Raw genomic sequence first — 20,950 nt, forward strand, 5'->3', positions numbered from 1 at the left:
GCTCCTGCTTCTGATGCCACTAATTGTGCAGCTCAACCTAACGCCACGTGGCTGTGGGCCCTTGCTGACCACTGCCTCCAGACTACACTGCGGTCAGCAGAGCTCACAATTAAAATTGAGTCTTGATTCATTAATGACAGAGTCCAGTAGGCAACTAACTACAACGTCCCTAAAACCTACATAATAACCTTTTGATATCCTTGCTTCAAGAACTTTTTTGATATCAATGATAACTTTAGTACAATGGCCAAATTCATCTTGCAAGTCTAAACGAACACTGAATGGCAGTCTAAACTGCGGACAGCAGAGCTCACAATTTGAATTCAGTTTTGGTTTATTTAATGCAGAGTGAACTGTACTCTAAGTCTTTGGATTGTACTGTTGTACTTGTTGCCACCACCAGCCATTCCCTGAGGGCTGGCTTACACTCACCCCACACGCATCCAGCACAGACGTCACTGGACATGTGACCCTAGTAATAAAAAGGGGGTAGAGCACATGCCCGTACCCAGTTCCACTATCTATCTAACTGTGCCCATGTGTTCATTATGTATGCATGATCCACATGCAACCATGTTACTTCTGGCAGTGGGGAAGACTTCGGTTATGTAACTTTGTCTCGGTCATTGTATAAGTACATAGGTAGAGAAGACTGGATCATTAGAGTACCGCAAGGAGAGTGTATAGTGAATTTATAAGTGCTTCGGAATTGGCGTGGTGATTGGATAAGTAAATATGTTAGCAGAGCCTAACCCCTGAGCATGAGCTTGGCTTTAATTGACTGCCCTTCATGTGCCAAAAATGGAAATGTGGGCTTTGCATGGCCCTGTATTGCTACAGCTGCAACAATCCACTGAATGTGCAATAAACATTCATATCCACACAGATGTGTAATGTGCACGATATTTCATGTGTGGAAATATGGATGAATGTAGGGTCAGTGATTCTCCCTACCTTCCATGTTGGCCATGTTGTTTGTCTTGGGTCACAGGGTGACACATTGGCATCAGTTGATTCCTCATATAGCCCAGGACAGAACCACGCCCAGAGCTTTGGAGTCATTGTTCACAGCCTCACGCAGTAATGGCACACGCCAGGGCAGCCCACTCCGCTTATGCATACAGGGAGGGACAAAAACGCTACATGACCAAGGTTTTCTTTGTAGTGATCTGCTGCTCACAGGTCTAGTTGTCAGCACGCCACAGATACTCCCTGACGTCTGGTTTACACCCACACCACACACATCAAGCACAGACATCACAGGATACGTGACACTGCCAATAAAAAGGACCGGGCGCACGTGCTCCACGCCATTTCCATTTCAGACTTGGTGGCACCGCATGCACTGACTAAGCTTGAGTTCTCCACTATGTCCTGGCACGTGGTTGGAGACACACCAGTCGCAGAAAGGTGAGCTGTGAGGGTTTTGTCCACAGTGTGAGCACTCACTGTCCCTCTCCATCTCTTTCTTTCTCTCCCTCACACTCTTTCACTCTCTCTTCCTCTCTCACACACTTTCTCTCTTTCGCTCTCTCTTTTTCTCTCTATCACTCTTCCTCTGTTTCTCTTGTCCTCTTTCACACCCTGGTTCCCTCTTTCTCACTCTCTTACTCTCTCTCTCACTCTTTCTCTCTTTCCCTCTGTCTTCCTCTCACACTTTCTTTCTTTCTCTCTCTTCCGCGCTCTCGCTCTTTCTCTCTCTCTCTCTCGCTCTCTCTCTCTCCCCTTTGTTGGACGCATGACCCACAATCTTATCTTACTTTTTGTCCAGTATGCTGTGATTCACAGAGTGATGACCCCCCACCTGGACCTCCCGCCATGAGCCGATGACTTCAGTTTCACTGAGTTAGTGCCACCAGATCTGAGTGCGTCTGCAGCCTGCGATGATTCGTGGTCATCCTAGCAATCAACACCCACTTTCAATTGTGAGCTCGGCTTGACCGCTTGTATACAACGGCTGAGGTACTTCGGCACATGGTGGACCCTCTTCGACACACACAAGTGGCGGAAGGTGAGCAGAGAGACTTGTTTGCACAGCGGTGGGCAGTCACCTCTGGGCAGTGGGAGTAGATGGGGTGCAGCAGCCTGAGTGCGCAGCAGCGGGCAGACACCTCTGGGCAGTGGGAGTGGATGGTGTACAGCAGCCTGGGTGCACAGCAGTGAGCAGACATCTCTGGGCAGTGGAAGTGCATGGGATGCAGCAGCCTGGGTGCACAGTGGTGGGAAGACACCTCTAGGCAGTGGAAGTGGATGAGGTGCAGCTGCCTGGATGCAGAAAGGCGGGACAGCGATTAAGGCGTGTGCAGTTGTATGTACTTTGCCATTACTGATTCCATACTATGTTTCAGATGACTAAGCTTGAGGGATGTACTATATCCTGGCACGTGGTTGGAGACACACCGGTGGCAGAAAGGTGAGCAGTGAGGATTTTCTCCATAGTGTCAACACTCACTCTCCCTCTCATCTCTTCCTTTCTGTCACTCACACTCTTTCTCTCTCACTCTCACTCTCTATCTCTTCCTTTCTTTCTCTCACATTCTTTCTTTGTCTCTTCCTCTCTCTCTCATTCTTTCTCTCCTCTTCATCTCTGTCTCACTCTTTCTCTCTATCTCGTCCTCTCTCTCACACTGTTTCTCTCTTTCTGTCTTTTCCATGTATCTCACTCTTTCTCTCTCTCTTTCTCTCTCTGTCTCCCTCTCTCTCTCACTCTTTTTCTCTTTCTCTGTCTTCCTCTCTCTCACTCTTTCTTTCTTTCTTTCTTTCTTTCTTTCTTTATCTCTCTCTTCTTCTCAGCCTGGGTGCACAGGAGCGGGCAGACACCTCTAGGCAGTGGGAGTGGATGGGGTGCAGCAGTCTGGGTGCACAGCAGCGGGCAGACACCTTTGGGCAGTGGGAGAGGAAGGGGTACAGCAGCCAGGGTGCGCAGAGGTGGCAGATACCTCTGGACAGCGGGAGTCGATGGGGTGCTGCAGCAGGCTGGGTGCGCAGGGGCGAAACGGAGAATTAGGCGTGCACAGTTGTATGTACATTGCCATTAATGATTCTATACTATGTTTCAGATGACTAAACTTGAGGGCTGCACTATGTTCCGGCACGTGGTTGGACACACCGGTGGCAGAAAGGTGAGCTGTGAGGATTTTCTCCACAGTGTTAACACTCACTCTCCCTCTCCATCTCGTACTTACTGTCAGACACACACCATCTCTCTCTCACACTCTCTATCTCTTCCTTTCTCCCTCTCACACTTTTTCTCTCTTTCTCTATCTCTTCCTCTCACTCTCATTCTTTCTCTTTCTCTCTCTCTTCTTCTCTGTCTCACTCTTTCTCTCTCTCTTCCTCGCTCTCGCACTTTTCTCTCTTTCTCTCTCTTTCCCTTGTATCTCACTCTTTCTCGCTTTCTCTCTCTCTTCTTCTCTTCCTCTCTCACTCTTTCTCTCTTTCTCTGTCTTCCTCTCTCTCTCTCACTCTTTCTTTCTTTCTCTCTTTTACTTTTGATGAACGCATGATGCACAATCTTATTTTGCTTTTTACCTTGCAGGTTGTGATTCAAAAATGGTCCACGGATGACACACCATAGATATACATAGTTTTATTTGTTGTTATTTTGTTTAAATAATATGTTTTATATGTAAATCATACATGACTGTGATTCTTATTTGTCCGGCCTCACATGCATCTTCTTAATTATAATTGTGCAACATCAGCCAATTTGTTAGGTTCAAGATTTCCTAAGGTTGTTGTCACATTTGTTTGTGGGGGGAAGCGAGGGGGGATGGCAGACAAAGGGCTGGTGGCGGAGGGGTCTAAGCAGTGTTGAGTTTCCAAGCTGCATGATCGTTGGCTCCATTGCATCTGTTGTCGCTCAGGTGTGGCTCTGGGCTGGGCTCCCTTTCATGTTGCAGGTTGTGGTCCAACTTTACCCCAGCTCAGAGCATGTGTAAACTTCCTGCTACCAACGCAGCTTATCACCTGTTTTGTACTCTCTTCGACGATCTTGCTGATGGCTGAGAAACTTGCAAAATGATGTGTTCACTGCTTTTTGCACGGGAACCCCTACTCTACATCTCATTAGCAATATTTGCCGGGGTCTTCCGTGACAATGCTTTTTGAGGCTGCTATCGCTGGTAAACTGGTGATATGGACTGTTTGTTCCAGCTTGTGAATGGTGCGTTAAATTTATCACCATTTTGATTGTGATGAAGTGCCGTTAACTCGGCGATGTGTCCTCGGTGTTTGAAAGACTTAAAAAGTACTTGAGTGCCGCGCTGAGTGCCGCGCACCCATCGCTTTCAAACGAGGGGCCGCGCTGAGAGCCGCATCTCAAATTTTTTTTAAACGTCCACATTCACTAATTTACATCTGCCATGAGGACCCCATCTCCCGAAGCCTTCCTACATGTTCATTATATTAAAAAACAAAAAAACAAGAAGAGGGCCGCGTTGGGCCCCCTCCCATGGCCAATTCCAGCCCTGAGAACCCCATCCCCCACGGTCCCGCCGGCTCCCTATGTCCTGCAGGAGTCGGCAGTGCTTTTCCACACGGGGAGCTGCTGACATGTACCTCCCTGTGTGGAAAAGCAATCAGCTTTGGGTTTTGGAAGCCAGAGCAGGTTTCCCAGCTCTCCCTTCCAAAATCCAATGCAATTTTGCTATGACAGGGCGGGAGCCACTTGTCTCCTGCCCTGTCATAGCAAACATCAGTGTCCTGGGGTGGGCACCCTGGGACACTGCAGGGCCATCACTGGTTCCAGGAGGGGGCCGCGTGGCCCCCCTTCCAACATTAGTGTAGCCCCGGGGAGGTTGGGGTCTCTGGAGCTGCAGGACCTAGCCCACCAGGGGTCCTCATTAAAATAAATTGCGGGAACCTGCGCTTGATTGCTTTTAAACTTTTTCGGCAGGATTCGTGACCCCAGCGCGTATTGTGCCAAAATGAAAGTAAAATATATATCTTTTTTTGCACCTCTGTCCTTCTGGGACCCCCTGAGCAGGCCTAAGGGGTCAGGGTGTTTCCACACTGCCCCCTTCTCTTGTTTTATATCTTTGTTTCTCCGTTTTCTGGTGACTCGCTTCTACTGAGTCACAAGATGGCTGGCAACACTTCCTGGTTTGGAGTATTGGCAACCAATCACAATGAAGCTCGTGCTCCGGGGTTAGGCTCCGCCCAGATATCGTAACTTTCATTTTTTTAATTTTTCAGCAACTACTGAATGGATTTACACTATTTAAAAAAAGGTCACTTCCTAATCCAAGCACTGCCTATTTGCCAAATGTGGGGTAATTCCGTTCAGTAGTTTTAGCTGTAGCCTTGCCCAAAGTAATTGATTTTTTGACTCTTATTTTCTTAATTTCACAAAAAATACTGAACGGATTTACTCCATTTAAAAAAGGTTGCTTTCTGTACCAAGCTCTACCTTTTTGCCAAATTGGGGGTAATTCTGTTCAGCAGTCGTTTGATGAATACTAATTCTTTGTTCATATCACCTCCTATGTTGAAAGTTTGGGGGTGATTCGTCAAGGAGGGCCGAAAAAAAGGGGGGTCCCAAAACGTGTTTTCTCCATTTTAATTTCCATAGGAAACTTAAGACAAGGCTACAGGTCGAACGGGTGAACGGAATTATCCCAAATATGGCAGGGAGAAGGGTCTTGGTCTAGAAAGCACGCTTTTGTTTATTTGGTGTAAATCCGTGAAGTAGTTTTGGAGAAATATCGAAATTTATAGATAACAATATTTGGAAATTCTGCCATCTGATTGGCTGAGGCGTTACGAGCATGTGCTTGCTGCCTATTGGTTGCGAGTGCTGCGATTGGTTGCAACAAGGAAGTGGTTGCCGCCATTTTGTGATTCCGTTGAAGCGAGTAAGGGGAAAAAAGAGCGAAAAAAAGTAGGAAAAGAGGGTAGGAGCACTGTAACCTCTGTTGGGGAGTGCGAAGCGAAGTAGTCACTCCTACCGGTCTGAAAGTGCTGTGTTGCTCTGAGTGACATGGTGCTGAGATGATATGCTGCTACACTTGGGAATGAAACCGAGAGCTTAAACCATGAGCTCATTGCTGTAAGGTGATGTGGTCTGGTCTTTGTAGCATACGTGTGGAAGTAGTGTTAGTAGGTGTTTATACCATACAGGGAGTGGGAAGAAAACTACTGACCCCTATTGTTCGTTTATACTATACCAGAAGCGGGAAGCGAAGTACTCACGCCTACCGGTGTGAAGACTTAGGGATCAAAGGGAATGGGCTCTGGGCACTGTAGTATACGTGAGCAAGTAGTGGTAGTAGGTGTTTATACCATATAGGGAGTGGGAAGCGAACTACTGACCGCTACCGTGTTTTTATACTATACCGGAAGCAGGAAGCGAAGTACTCACGCCTACCGGTGTGAAGACTCGGAGATGAAACTGAGCTGATTGCTGTAAAGTAATGGGCTCTGGGCACTGTAGGATACTAGCCGCTGTAGTATAACTGTGTAAGTAGTGTTAGTATGCGTTTATAGTATACAGGGAGTGGGTAGCGAACTACTTTCTCCGACTGGTCTGAAGACTCGTGGATTAAAGCGTGAGCCTGCATCGTGAGCTCATTACTGTAAAGTGATGTGCTCTGGGCACTGTAGTATACCTGTGGAAGTAGTATTAGTTTGCGTTTATATTATAAAGGGAATGGGAAGCGAACTATTCACCCCTATCGGTCTCAAGACTCCTGAATGAACCCATGAGCTCATTGCTGTAAAGTCATGTGCTCTCTGTAGTATTCCAATGAAAGTCATAGTAGAAGGTTAGTATGTAATTCTACTAGAATGTAAGAATGTAATGTTAGAATGTAGGGCTGTCATGAGGGGACCCTTGGGGAGTCGTACACGGTGCTGGAGAAGACGGTTGCCTTGCTGTCTGCTCCTGTCGGTGGGTGTTTAATGTGTCTTGTTTTCCTGCAATAAATCTACTTATCGGATCCACTGCTGTCTGCCTCTGCACTACATAAATTTGGCGAAGAGTGGGAGAAGGTAAAAAGAAGGCAGCACTCACCGATATTTCAAAGTTGCTTGCATTGTGCTGAATACTCGTTTTCTTTGTGTAGCTGTTTCTACTCATCTCAGGGTCGTCGGCTTATTGAACTATGTTATCCGACCTCTGGTAGGATTTATATTTTTGGATTTTGCACTTCCTCTGCCTCTTCACTACACTCTGGTTGCTGTACTACACGTGTGTATGTAGTGTTAGTATGCGTTTATACTAACCAATGCATCATGGTCCGAAGGGAGTGCGACCTCGCAGGCGCAGCTCATACAATGTCCCGGGGTGTGCATCCGCTGGACATTTATGTTTGCTATTAGAGGGCGGGTGCATGGCTTCCATCCTGTGATATGATAGCAAATCCTTGTTTGACTAGTTGAAGTGAGAGGAGGAAAACCTCGTATCGCTTTAATAGAGCGGATCTGGATGGTAAAAATGGAGAAAAAAAAAAAGGAAGTGGGGTCTCACCCATTCATTTAAATAAGGCCCTGGTGGGTAATGTTCCGTGGCCAAACTTATTAATATATTGCGGGGTCTCTGTAGGACTGGGGATCTTAACGTCACATGTAAATTAGGCGCAGGAGGGCACAGAGACATTTCGCAGCCTAGGGGATCGCCACCTTCCCTGGTATTGTTTACTAATTGTTCAGGGGGCTTCGAGGCAACTGAAGTCCGGGGATCACCACCCTCCGGGGCTTTACTTAAATATGCAGGGTGGGCCTTGGCAGTCCCTGAAGCCTCGGTGGTCCTAGGCAGCGCCTTATTGGTTCTGTAATCACACGGGCAGTACTCATGGTGTTATAAAGTGATACACTCATAGAACCCATGCAGTTCTAGAATTACCCAGGCTTCATTTGTGTAATAGTCTGTTGGTTTATAATTGGTAGGTGCACCGCAAAATTACAAATGTTTTCCCTCATAACCGCCTATAAACAGACGATTTTCACAATAAACTACAGACAAGTGTTGTCAGAAAAAGAAGACCTATACATTCACTTATTTATTGGGAAAAAATAACCTTTATTTAAACAACACAAATAAATGGAAACACAAGTTTACTAGAACAAACAACAGTATAACATGAAATACGTGGGTGGGACTCCTCCGGAAGTAGCGTAGAAGACCTGCAAGACAAAAATGAAACATAAGTATGTGTGCCATGTAGAAGAGGAAAAGAAAGGTAGTCTGAATGAAAGGAAGATAGTGAGATTGGGAGGGAGGGTGAGTGAGTGGAAGGGAGAAGGGGAGGGAGAGTCAAAAGATCAGAGGGAGGAGGAGACAGAGCATCGGCCTACTGTACCTAGCCCTCAGTGTTTACCTCCCGTCACCCATTTGTCTAGGGCGCTGGGGTCCACGAGAAAAAGTTTGGGCCAGCAAGTCCTTAAAATGAAACATATGAATGAGACCAGAGATTACATTATTAGCTCCGGGAACATCATTTGCCGGCACCTGTGCACCCAGGGTGCTGCACCCCAGTACCTTCCCCTGCATTGTGCTCAATTGTAGGTCCTACGCACCGAGGCTTCACTGCTCACCTGCCACCATTGGTGTGTCCAACGATGTGTTGGTGCAAGCTCCGAGTCTGGGGTACCTCTGTAGGGTGGGAGAGCAGGTCACCCTTGATACCACGATGGAAGGCGTCAGAATGCAGAGGGCATCATCACGGAGTAAGCACTCACTCCGCCCATTTTGGCTCAATCAATTCAGTGTCTGAAAAGGGAGAAATAATTTAATAGTAGAAACGTCTGGAGGTAAATGAAGGTTTATTTCAAGCTTAATAGCAAACACCAGTTGATCGCATACTTCGTTTTTGAAGTACGATCTACCAACTGTTAGTGGTAATCGTGGTTCAAAGAGGAGTTGGAGTGCACAAGAATACACAAGGTTAAATATTAATATGGTATACCAAGGTTCACATACAAAGGAACAGAGCACATTCTAGGAGCATAATGTGAGCGTGTAATGCAGTAGCGGAAGCCTGTGTGCATGTACACTTAGTAATGAGCTCACTACAGTGCCCTAAAAGCCAACGCCACGTGTCTGAAGGGCAGCGTTGCCCTCTGGTTGAGGCATACAGTATGGTACAGCAGGTCCTTAAAATGAGACAGACATATGACTGAATGAGGTCAGAGATCACATCATGACCAACATCGCTTGTTCGCACCTGCGCACTCAGGCTGATGCACCCCCCCTCATGCAGCACTGTGCTCAACAAGTGTCTGTATGGCAGCGCTGCCACTGCCTCAGGCCTACAGTATGGTCCAGCAGGTCTTTAAAATGAGACCGAGATGTGACTGAATGAGGTCAGAGATCACTTCATTAAGCAGGGCAACTTCGCTTGTTCGCACCTGCGCATTCAGGCTGATGCAGCCCACCCCTCCCACAGCACTGCGCTCAATTGGAGCCGCTGTGCACCCAGGCCCCACTGCTCACCTGCTGTCATTTTTGTGTGTGGAAACACTACGGGCAGCAGTGGTCACAATAAAGTGGCAGTGTTGATTGCAGGATGGTGTACACCTCATGGATACATTTCAAAACACGACGGGCAGTAGGGTTCACTATTTAGAGCCAGTGTTGATTGCCAGTATGGTGTACACCTCATGGATCCCTTTTTTTTATTGCGCATTGTGATATGCGAGGTGGATGCGGCCATATCACCTAAGGCAGTGTGGAAGAACTGGGACAAGTGTCGGAGTCGTTATCCTATTTATATGTGCGCAAAGTGGGCTTGGCTTGTGTACGCCAGACCAGCGTAGGGGTGTGAATATTTGTTCCGGCGATCTGGGCGTTGGTCATTTCCTCCCTGGCCAGGAAGTGTACTTATGTGTGTTTCTTTTGCAGTTTTGAGGTCGCAGAATGCACAATTTACATTAATATAGCTTGTATTGGGAGGGCGGCAACTATCACTAATGGGATGCTGTTCGAAAAGATTGAATGGCAAACATCACATGTTGTTGTCAAGGTTGTGGATATGCGCAGACACGCATTTCAATGGTGTGCGGTATTATTGAAAGTGTTGCTATAGCGAAGCGTACACATCTGTTCGGATGGAGGGAGGATCAGCAGTGAGGCTACGTCATACACAGTGATAACGCTCATTACATAACGCCTACAGTATGGTCCAGAAGGTCCATTGTTTGGCAATGTATGCCAAACGTGAATCTGAAAGTCTCACATATAACACACTACTATATTGGTAAAGCCAGACAACAGAGCGTACAGCAATACAAATCTACACATTACTGTTTACTGTTTGTCACATGTGATCTAGGATGTGCACTCTGCTCGTAGCTGATGATACTTCTAAGAGCCACCAATACCCAGGCCGAAAGGCAGCACAATATTGTGCACACCAGGGGCATGTTGTAACACACAATTGTTTTTTGATGTAACTTTTGAGATGCATGGCCATCACACGTGGAAGGCTAATGTACAGACCATGAATATTGATCAAGATGATCGCTGCATGGTGTGTGTAGTATAAGATATGTGTATACAGCAAAAAACTTTTCAAACTTTTCAAAAAAGCTCTCTAAGCAGAAGAGGTGTCTCTCATCACACGATGTAGAGAGAATGACTAAAATCAAATGCTTTTTTTTAAGGTCACATGGCAATCACACACTGAGCATACAAGGAGGCCTCACCCGACACGATTTTGAAAAAATATATTTATCATAATATGTTTATTACTGTTAGAAATATATATATGTTTAAAATATTTAATATTTTACATTATCACTTGCTCTCATATACTGTTCAAAGTTATTTAGATATACTTTTGAGACAAAAAAAAGAGGGAATGGCGTACCCGGCACGACACCATAAGTCTGTGACGTAACACAGGGCCTGGCCGCATGCACTCGTTGCATACGCAACGCGCAGTGGGCTCAACCCCATACGTACATGACGTAACGCGTGGATTGGTACTGCGTACCCGTCGGATACCAAAGTAGCAGCTGGGGCGACTTCAGGCATATATGATGTTACGCGGTGCCACAAACCCGTCGGATATGAAATGAGCATCATTTACGAGTGTAGCAATATGGTGGATCAGATTCGCGTGGAGATGGAGCTTGGTACGCTACCGGTATGGAAGTGCAATTTTCTCAACAAAAAAAATAGAGATACATATTTTTGGGAGAAGATATGAAACAATTAATTATTTTTAAAGTTAAACAAAAGAAGTATAATAGAGTTCCAAAATATTTAAAAAATAATAGCAAAACTATAGGTTTTATAAACATTAAAATGTGAAATTAACATTTAAAAAACCTTTGAAATTCACTGAAAAAACATAGGTTTTACAGACTTTATAGTTAGGAATTAGCATTTAATAAACCTTAGAAATTCACTAAAAAACATAGGTTTCAGGGACGTTATAGTTAGTTGAACATTTGACACATATAAAACCAGAGAAATTCACTTGTCATCAGTGATGTCATTTGACATGTCATCAGTGATGTCCTGAGTGATGTCACTGACCATGTCATGAGTTATGTAATATGTGACGTCATCAGCAGTGCATAGCGGGCGCACGAGGTATAGCTAGCTAAACTAACTATAACGGGGGAATTTCAATGGTTTTGTATGAGTGAAATGTCCAGCTAACTATAACACCCCTGAAACCTATGTTTTTTTCAGTACATTTCTAAGGTTTTTTAAATGCTAATTCCTAACTATAAATGTTAAAACCTATGGTTTCAGCCAATTGAAAAATTTGGGTCAAGGGCCCTACCACATCCAAGACCTATCAATTACTTTTTTGGGATCCCTCATATACTTGGAGAAAAAGGTACATAGTTTCTCATCAATTTCAGGTGTGTGTGCCACTTTTCCCTTCAGTGATGGCCTGGGGCTTCTCCCCTCATCCTATTCCTGACCACGCTTTCAAGGGGTTGATGGATTTTCCCCACCACATACTCTGCCACTTTGGCATCAGGGGTCCACCCCGCCAACCTAGGATAATAAATTTGGGTAGGCTCAAACATGTCCAAGTGGACCCGTCCCCCACCGGGGACTGAGAGGAGTGGGTCTCTGGACGCTAGGGACACCCCAAGTCCTTGTCCTCATCGGGGGAGAAATCGTCATCCGATTCACCCTCTCCCTCTATGGGAAACCCGCCATTGGGGTCTACAATAGTGGTGACAGCGTCGCAATTTTCTCCGGGCTCTTCCTCCTCCCGGCAGGGTACATGTTACTTAAGTGAGTATTTGTATGGGATAGTGAATGTGTGTGTGGTAGGGTGGGAGATGTGTGACTGTCCAAAGATTGTAAAAAGTTGATTTAGTAGGTATATGAGGTTAAGACTGCACGTGAAAACCCTTGTTTGGGTGAGTGAATATCTTTATGGGTGTGGTGATGAGTAAATATATTTCTCAATGATACATGTTTATAAATAAGTATACATAAGACTCAGTGATTGTATGAGTGACTGTACCGAAAACTGTATACTTATAATAGTGATTTTATAACACACTAAGTATGAGTTAGTATCTATATGAATAAATAAAGTGGTGTTTGTATAAGTGCGTAGCTTAGTAAATGTAAGTATGATCAATTGTTTGCATAAGTGAGTAGGATGACTGCATAAGTGAATAGGATGTGTGCTGTGTAATGTTGAACTAGGTGTATAAGTATATTTAATAATGTTCTATTGATCTTTGTTAGCATGTATGAGTGAATCTATAGGTAAGTATTTAGATGTGTGTGTAGATGTAGGAATCACTGAGTGGGTTTTAGAAGCTTGTATTGGTGTGTCAATGGTTTCAAATATGGTACTCCATATTTTATAATGAGTGTTGAAAGGTTATACTAGTGTATGATGAGGTGTATCAGATTGTCACATAGATGATGTCATCAGTGATGTCATTTGAGATGTCATCAGTGATGTCATCAGTGATGTCACTGACCAAGTCATGACTGATGTAATATGTGACATCATCACGAGTGGATTGCGGGCGCGCTAGTTATACTTAGTACAACTAACTATAAAGGAGGTATTTCAATGGTTTTGTACAGTGAAATATCCAGCTAACTATAACACCGCTAAAACCTCTGGTTTTTTCAGTGAATTTCAAAGGTTTTTTAAATGCTAATTCCTAACTATAACATGTCTGAAACCTATGGTTTTTTCAGTGAATTTCGAAGGTTTGGTAAATGACAATTTTTAAATGTATTAATTTATATATTTACTTTTTTTGATACTGACTTACTACATTTTTTTAAAACTATTTATTTTTAGATATTTTATTTTTTTAAATTACATTACAATTACATTATACATTACATTACAAAATATACTTTCTCGGAAGGAATTAATTTAGTTTAAATACTTTGCAAATAGGCAATAGACTTTGAAGTACAGTAGTTACAGTTGTTGCAATGGGCAACACAATTTGAAACACAATGCAACATTGAGCTCAATGGGGATTTCTAGTTAAATGCAATTAGTTACTTTATGGATTACTTTTCTAACCCCAGGACTGGATCCTAGATTCAGTCCTGTGACATCTCCTGTAAACAGTTGAGTAAAATCGTTTTGGTTACAGTAGTGATTTTTAAGGAAAAAAAATGTATTTTAAAAGTTGACACATAGAAACACCAATGTTATCCTATGGGGGGAAATTCACTTAGCAGGTAAGTAGTGTTATCGTTACTTTTTCTTACTCAGTGGTGGATCCTGGATCTAGCACTGGTGCATCTCCTGTAAACAGTTGAAGAATGTATTTAAGTTATACAGGCGATTTTTAAGGAATATCTGTAGTTTGTGAAAATCTACGCTTAGAAACTTTTCTTGTGAAAACCAGACAATGGATTCCTATGTAAAGATATATAAGTTACTGGTAAGTACGCTTAGAATTAATTTTTACGGTCAGTGCTGGGCTAAAAGATGCAGCACTGGGTTCTCTCCCGATAACAGGTGAGTAAATTGGAATTCGTTGTTCGGATGATTTTAGGTGAATATTTGAAAGTTCCAAAACTCCACACTTAGAAGAATTTCCAAGTGAAACCAGTCAATGTTAACCTATGAAAGGAAATTTACTTAGCAGGTAAGTAGTGTTATCGTTACCTTTTCTTACTCAGTGGTGGATCCTGGATCCAGCACTGCTGCATCTCTTCTAAACAGTTTAAAGAATGCAAATTACAAAAGACGCGCGGAAGCCCACGTTTTTTTTTTAATATCGCTAGAATGCGTGGATCATACTGGCACCCCGCGATTTTAAAACAAAAAGAAATTGACACCCCCTGAGCAGACCTAGAGGGTCAGGGGGTGTCTACACTCCCCTTTTTCATGTTTTAAACACACATTTCACAGGCTTCTTCAGCCTCCCTTCTACCGAGCCATAAAATGACTGCCAACAGTTTCTAGTTTCGAATGTTGACAACCACTTGACAGCCAATTAGCATTCAGCACGTGATCAGAAGGGTGCGCTTATGGTACGAAGACAATAAGCAGAGTACCCGTATTCAATTTTTTTATGGGAAGGGAGCCGCGTGGCCCCCCTCCCGCGGCCAATTCCGGGAACTGGGGTCCCCATCCCCTGGGGCATGGCTATGTTTTTTTTTTATGAAGTAGGGCTGCATAGCCCCCCTCCTAAGGTCACTTCAAGGCCCAGGGGACCCCATTCCCCGAGGCCAGCATTTTTTTAAAATGTATTTTGACCGTCACCGTTGGGGACTTTGGGAGGGTCTCCAATCCCCCCATGGTCCCGCCGGCTCCCCGTCTCCTGTGGGAGCCAGTGTTCTATCGATATCCAAACTCCATCTGTGTGTGTACCCCCTAGGAGTTGCCTTCACTTTGCGCATGCTCAATTACAACATGCCCAATCACAGCTCTCACACCCAGTGAAGACATGGCTTGGCAGTTCGGGCTGGACTGTTCCCAAGAGGCACAGGGTCAGACTGATTTGCATATGGCCATGTCTGAACTGGGGTGGCAGAGTGGGCTAAAGAACGGTGATGGATTAAACCCAGATCAATTGACTGGGTGTGAATGTTTGATTGATTCAGATGCTCCGTCCATCACCACCCCTTTTGTACCGCTTTTGGCCGCCATAAGTGTGGCAGGGTATGCTCAGACGTGAGTCCCTTGCTCACTTTGCCACTGGATTCAAGCAAGCCGGTCTGAAGACGGCTGGAATGCCAGAAACCGGTCCTCGGAAGCTTGTTTCCGGTCCAGGGAAGACATGGCTTGGCAGTTTGGGCTGGACTGTTCCCAAGAGGCACAGGGTCAGACTGATTTGCATATGGCCATGTCTGAACTGGGGTGGCAGAGTGGGCTAAAGAACGGTGATGGATTAAACCCAGATCAATTGACTGGGTGTGAATGTTTGATTGATTCAGATGCTCCGTCCATCACCACCCCTTTTGTACCGCTTTTGGCCGCCATAAGTGTGGCAGGGTATGCTCAGACGTGAGTCCCTTGCTCACTTTGCCACTGGATTCAAGCAAGCCGGGCTGAAGACGGCTGGAATGCCAGAAACCGGTCCTCGGAAGCTTGTTTACGGTCCAGGGAAGCCATGGCTTGGCAGTTCGGGCTGGACTGTTCCCAAGAGGCACAGGGTCAGACTGATTTGCATATGGCCATGTCTGAACTGGGGTGGCAGAGTGGGCTAAAGAACGGTGATGGATTAAACCCAGATCAATTGACTGGGTGTGAATGTTTGATTGATTCAGATGCTCCGTCCATCACCACCCCTTTTGTACCGCTTTTGGCCGCCATAAGTGTGGCAGGGTATGCTCAGACGTGAGTCCCTTGCTCACTTTGCCACTGGATTCAAGCAAGCCGGGCTGAAGACGGCTGGAATGCCAGAAACCGGTCCTCGGAAGCTTGTTTCCGGTCCAGGGAAGACATGGCTTGGCAGTTCGGGCTGGACTGTTCCCAAGAGGCACAGGGTCAGACTGATTTGCATATAGCCATGTCTGAACTGGGGTGGCAGAGTGGGCTAAAGAACGGTGATGGATTAAACCCATATCAATTGACTGGGTGTGAATGTTTGATTGATTCAGATGCTCCGTCCATCACCACCCCTTTTGTACCGCTTTTGGCCACCATAAGTGTGGCAGGGTATGCTCAGACGTGAGTCCCTTGCTCACTTTGCCACTGAATTCAAGCAAGCCGGGCTAAAGACGGCTGGAATGCCAGAAACCGGTCCTCGGAAGCTTGTTTCCGGTCCAGGGAAGACATGGCTTGGCAGTTCGGGCTGGACTGTTCCCAAGAGGCACAGGGTCAGACTGATTTGCATATGGCCATGTCTGAACTGGGGTGGCAGAGTGGGCTAAAGAACGGTGATGGATTAAACCCAGATCAATTGACTGGGTGTGAATGTTTGATTGATTCAGATGCTCCGTCCATCACCACCCCTTTTGTACCGCTTTTGGCAGCCATAAGTGTGGCAGGGTATGCTCAGACGTGAGTCCCTTGCTCACTTTGCCACTGGATTCAAGCAAGCCGGGCTGAAGACGGCTGGAATGCCAGAAACCGGTCCTCGGAAGCTTGTTTCCGGTCCAGGGTAGACATGGCTTGGCAGTTCGGGCTGGACTGTTCCCTAGAGGCACAGGGTCAGACTGATTTGCATATGGCCATGTCTGAACTGGGGTGGCAGAGTGGGCTAAAGAACGGTGATGGATTAAACCCAGATCAATTGACTGGGTGTGAATGTTTGATTGATTCAGATGCTCCGTCCATCACCACCCCTTTTGTACCGCTTTTGGCCGCCATAAGTGTGGCAGGGTATGCTCAGACGTGAGTCCCTTGCTCACTTTGCCACTGGATTCAAGCAAGCCGGGCTGAAGACGGCTGGAATGCCAGAAACCGGTCCTCGGAAGCTTGTTTCCGGTCCAGGGAAGACATGGCTTGGCAGTTCGGGCTGGACTGTTCCCAAGAGGCACAGGGTCAGACTGATTTGCATATGGCCATGTCTGAACTGGGGTGGCAGAGTGGGCTAAAGAACGGTGATGGATTAAACCCAGATCAATTGACTGGGTGTGAATGTTTGATTGATTCAGATGCTCCGTCCATCACCACCCCTTTTGTACCGCTTTTGGCCGCCATAAGTGTGGCAGGGTATGCTCAGACGTGAGTCCCTTGCTCACTTTGCCACTGGATTCAAGCAAGCCGGGCTGAAGACGGCTGGAATGCCAGAAACTGGTCCTCGGAAGCTTGTTTCCGGTCCAGGGAAGACATGGCTTGGCAGTTCGGGCTGGACTGTTCCCAAGAGGCACAGGGTCAGACTGATTTGCATATGGCCATGTCTGAACTGGGGTGGCAGAGTGGGCTAAAGAACGGTGATGGATTAAACCCAGATCAATTGACTGGGTGTGAATGTTTGATTGATTCAGATGCTCCGTTCATCACCACCCCTTTTGTACCGCTTTTGGCCGCCATAAGTGTGGCAGGGTATGCTCAGACGTGAGTCCCTTGCTCACTTTGCCACTGGATTCAAGCAAGCCGGGCTAAAGACGGCTGGAATGCCAGAAACCGGTCCTCGGAAGCTTGTTTCCGGTCCAGGGAAGACATGGCTTGGCAGTTCGGGCTGGACTGTTCCCAAGAGGCACAGGGTCAGACTGATTTGCATATGGCCATGTCTGAACTGGGGTGGCAGAGTGGGCTAAAGAACGGTGATGGATTAAACCCAGATCAATTGACTGGGTGTGAATGTTTGATTGATTCAGATGCTCCGTCCATCACCACCCCTTTTGTACCGCTTTTGGCCGCCATAAGTGTGGCAGGGTATGCTCAGACGTAAGTCCCTTGCTCACTTTGCCACTGGATTCAAGCAAGCCGGGCTGAAGACGGCTGGAATGCCAGAAACCGGTCCTCGGAAGCTTGTTTCCGGTCCAGGGAAGACATGGCTTGGCAGTTCGGGCTGGACTGTTCCCAAGAGGCACAGGGTCAGACTGATTTGCATATGGCCATGTCTGAACTGGGGTGGCAGAGTGGGCTAAAGAACGGTGATGGATTAAACCCAGATCAATTGACTGGGTGTGAATGTTTGATTGATTCAGATGCTCCGTCCATCACCACCCCTTTTGTACCGCATTTGGCCACCATAAGTGTGGCAGGGTATGCTCAGACGTGAGTCCCTTGCTCACTTTGCCACTGGATTCAAGCAATCCGGGCTGAAGACGGCTGGAATGCCAGAAACCGGTCCTCGGAAGCTTGTTTCCGGTCCAGGGAAGACATGGCTTGACAGTTCGGGCTGGACTGTTCCCAAGAGGCACAGGGTCAGAGTGATTTGCATATGGCCATGTCTGAACTGGGGTGGCAGAGTGGGCTAAAGAACGGTGATGGATTAAACCCAGATCAATTGACTGGGTGTGAAAGTTTGATTGATTCAGATGCTCCGTCCATCACCACCCCTTTTTTACCGCTTTTGGCCGCCATAAGTGTGGCAGGGTATGCTCAGACGTGAGTCCCTTGCTCACTTTGCCACTGGATTCAAGCAAGCCGGGCTGAAGATGGCTGGAATGCCAGAAACCGGTCCTCGGAAGCTTGTTTCCGGTCCAGGGAAGACATGGCTTGGCAGTTCGGGCTGCACTGTTCCCAAGAGGCACAGGGTCAGACTGATTTGCATATGGCCATGTCTGAACTGGGGTGGCAGAGTGGGCTAAAGAAAGGTGATGGATTAAACCCAGATCAATTGACTGGGTGTGAATGTTTGATTGATTCAGATGCTCCGTCCCTCACCACCCCTTTTGTACCGCTTTTGGCCGCCATAAGTGTGGCAGGGTATGCTCAGGCGTGAGTCCCTTGCTCACTTTGCCACTGGATTCAAGCAAGCCGGGCTGAAGACGGCTGAAATGCCAGAAACCGGTCCTCGGAAGCTTGTTTCCGGTCCAGGGAAGACATGGCTTGGCAGTTCGGGCTGGACTGTTCCCAAGAGGCACAGGGTCAGACTGATTTGCATATGGCCATGTCTGAACTGGGGTGGCAGAGTGGGCTAAAGAACGGTGATGGATTAAACCCAGATCAATTGACTGGGTGTGAATGTTTGATTGATTCAGATGCTCCGTCCATCACCACCCCTTTTGTACCGTTTTTGGCAGCCATAAGTGTGGCAGGGTATGCTCAGACGTGAGTCCCTTGCTCACTTTGCCACTGGATTCAAGCAAGCCGGGCTGAAGACGGCTGGAATGCCAGAAACCGGTCCTCGGAAGCTTGTTTCCGGTCCAGGGTAGACATGGCTTGGCAGTTCGGGCTGGACTGTTCCCTAGAGGCACAGGGTCAGACTGATTTGCATATGGCCATGTCTGAACTGGGGTGGCAGAGTGGGCTAAAGAACGGTGATGGATTAAACCCAGATCAATTGACTGGGTGTGAATGTTTGATTGATTCAGATGCTCCGTCCATCACCACCCCTTTTGTACCGCTTTTGGCCGCCATAAGTGTGGCAGGGTATGCTCAGACGTGAGTCCCTTGCTCACTTTGCCACTGGATTCAAGCAAGCCGGGCTGAAGACGGCTGGAATGCCAGAAACCGGTCCTCGGAAGCTTGTTTCCGGTCCAGGGAAGACATGGTTTGGCAGTTCGGGCTGGACTGTTCCCAAGAGGCACAGGGTCAGACTGATTTGCATATGGCCATGTCTGAACTGGGGTGGCAGAGTGGGCTAAAGAACGGTGATGGATTAAACCCAGATCAATTGACTGGGTGTGAATGTTTGATTGATTCAGATGCTCCGTCCATCACCACCCCTTTTGTACCGCTTTTGGCCGCCATAAGTGTGGCAGGGTATGCTCAGACGTGAGTCCCTTGCTCACTTTGCCACTGGATTCAAGCAAGCCGGGCTGAAGACGGCTGGAATGCCAGAAACTGGTCCTCGGAAGCTTGTTTCCGGTCCAGGGAAGACATGGCTTGGCAGTTCGGGCTGGACTGTTCCCAAGAGGCACAGGGTCAGACTGATTTGCATATGGCCATGTCTGAACTGGGGTGGCAGAGTGGGCTAAAGAACGGTGATGGATTAAACCCAGATCAATTGACTGGGTGTGAATGTTTGATTGATTCAGATGCTCCGTTCATCACCACCCCTTTTGTACCGCTTTTGGCCGCCATAAGTGTGGCAGGGTATGCTCAGACGTGAGTCCCTTGCTCACTTTGCCACTGGATTCAAGCAAGCCGGGCTAAAGACGGCTGGAATGCCAGAAACCGGTCCTCGGAAGCTTGTTTCCGGTCCAGGGAAGACATGGCTTGGCAGTTCGGGCTGGACTGTTCCCAAGAGGCACAGGGTCAGACTGATTTGCATATGGCCATGTCTGAACTGGGGTGGCAGAGTGGGCTAAAGAACGGTGATGGATTAAACCCAGATCAATTGACTGGGTGTGAATGTTTGATTGATTCAGATGCTCCGTCCATCACCACCCCTTTTGTACCGCTTTTGGCCGCCATAAGTGTGGCAGGGTATGCTCAGACGTAAGTCCCTTGCTCACTTTGCCACTGGATTCAAGCAAGCCGGGCTGAAGACGGCTGGAATGCCAGAAACCGGTCCTCGGAAGCTTGTTTCCGGTCCAGGGAAGACATGGCTCGGCAGTTCGGGCTGGACTGTTCCCAAGAGGCACAGGTTCAGAGTGATTTGCATATGGCCATGTCTGAACTGGGGTGGCAGAGTGGGCTAAAGAACGGTGATGGATTAAACCCAGATCAATTGACTGGGTGTGAAAGTTTGATTGATTCAGATGCTCCGTCCATCACCACCCCTTTTGTACCGCATTTGGCCGCCATAAGTGTGGCAGGGTATGCTCAGACGTGAGTCCCTTGCTCACTTTGCCACTGGATTCAAGCAATCCGGGCTGAAGACGGCTGGAATGCCAGAAACCGGTCCTCGGAAGCTTGTTTCCGGTCCAGGGAAGACATGGCTTGACAGTTCGGGCTGGACTGTTCCCAAGAGGCACAGGGTCAGAGTGATTTGCATATGGCCATGTCTGAACTGGGGTGGCAGAGTGGGCTAAAGAACG

This window comes from Lissotriton helveticus, chromosome 4_1, assembly GCF_964261635.1.
Source record: "Lissotriton helveticus chromosome 4_1, aLisHel1.1, whole genome shotgun sequence".
Lineage (NCBI taxonomy): Eukaryota > Metazoa > Chordata > Amphibia > Caudata > Salamandridae > Lissotriton > Lissotriton helveticus.